This window comes from Triticum urartu, chromosome 7 (genome assembly GCF_003073215.2).
Source record: "Triticum urartu cultivar G1812 chromosome 7, Tu2.1, whole genome shotgun sequence".
Taxonomy (NCBI): Eukaryota; Viridiplantae; Streptophyta; class Magnoliopsida; order Poales; family Poaceae; genus Triticum; species Triticum urartu.
Window position 1 is genome coordinate 418,420,967 of NC_053028.1, and position 1,771 is coordinate 418,422,737.

Below are 1,771 nucleotides of genomic sequence, written 5' to 3' on the forward strand. Positions count from 1 at the left end.
CAATTCGGGAGATGCACACCTCCGTGCCGCTCAAAATGGTCTAGCCAGAGCCACGAAGCAATATGTAAAAGACATACGGGTAAGAAAATTTTGATGAATATATATGTAGCAGTAGCCCCCGAGACTGAAAACAGTTAGAATAACTGGTTTAAGGATCATTTGAAATGCAGGTTCTTACAGAAAAGAATTCCCTACTGACCCAGGAGCTGGAAGAGTGCAAAGCCCAACTGGGGGCCGCAGTAGCCGCAGCAGGGGAGCCTAAGGAGACCCCCTTTGGTAATATTCATTTTGAAAGATAAGTATGTGGTGAAGCACGACTTGTGTGCGAATCTGACAAATAAAATCGCAGATGGTGCCAGATTGAATCCGGAAAAGCAACACCTCGAACACCAACTAAAGGCTGGTAAGAGGGTGCTGTTAAAGGTGATGGGGGAGAAGAACGTTCTCCAAGATGCCAACACCCGGCTGGGCGTTGAGCTAAAAGATGTTCGTGCCCAGCTGTCAGACTCCGTGAAGGAGAATCAGCGGCTTCGGCATGGCATATTTAGTAAGTGCTTGAGCGAACCTTTTAAAAGAAAGTTTGGCGGTGCCGTTGATTAACAGAGCAATATCCATAGGTGTGTTAACAGGTCGTCCTACAGAGGAGATGCCCGGTTATACGGGTGACCTTCTTCTCGAGCTCTTGCAATTGCTCGATCGAGTTTGGCAGGCGATGCGAGGCGTCGCCCAAGTCATGTGGCCATCCGTCTCCACACCCGAAGGTCTTGGAGAGCTTGCAGAGAAGCTGAGGGGAGCACGGCGGCGATTCCAGTTGTGGAAGATATCAGCCTGCCGTCAAGGCGCTAGGGAGGCCTGGGCTATGGCGAAGACGCGATATTCACAGGCCGACCCCAACCATATGGCCGAGGTTGGTCCCGTAGGGCCCGATGGGAAGGAGATCCCTGTGAGCTTAGTATATGGCCAAGTGGAGTTGGCCGCAAAGTATTCCCAGCAGGACTGTAAATTAGACAGCCTGTTAGATGGTATTGAGGAGGAGTACAGTCAGTCAAAACGACCATGTAATTTTAATTGACATTTATAATGCCTTCTAGCCGGATTGTAGATCATTTGTCATGGCCGACCTTTTCGCTTCAGCCTCGGGACCTGACGGTCCGGAGTGTGTCCGAATTCCCATGCGGTTATATAGGAACCGGGGAATGCGTGGAGACCAGGCGTAGGGGTCATTGTGGCGTGAACAGACAAGTGCCCGACTAGTTATGTTATATTACATGGTTAGTAAGAAACATCTTCCAGGGAGAATAGTTCCGTTAGGGGTTCCTTTCCCTGGGAGGCATGCCCTAAAGTGCATGTCCATGCTGCGAAGAGAAACGCAGAAAAAACATCTGGGGGCACGTGGAAAAAATAAAAAGATCGTCTTTAGTTCACCAACCGAATATTCCCTTAAGAACGCTAGCTTTTGGCTTCACCCAGTCTGAGGTACATGTCCGGCTGACAATCGCAGAGGTGCTCCCTTTACCGCCTAGCCGAACAATCGGGAACGTAGGGGTAAGCACAGGAGCCAGGCAACCCAGCTTGGCCAAAACTTAAGTCATATCGATGCATATAGTGGTGAATAAAAGGTACATGTGGAAGTTTGACACATGTGTTGGGCGTGAAGCCCGTAGAAGTAAGCTTCTGTCGAAAGAAGCCCCCAGGTTTGCTGAGCACGGATAGTGCGTCACTTTGTGAGCCTCTAAAGGCTATAAGAGGGGAAGAGAGAGAGAAGGAGAGA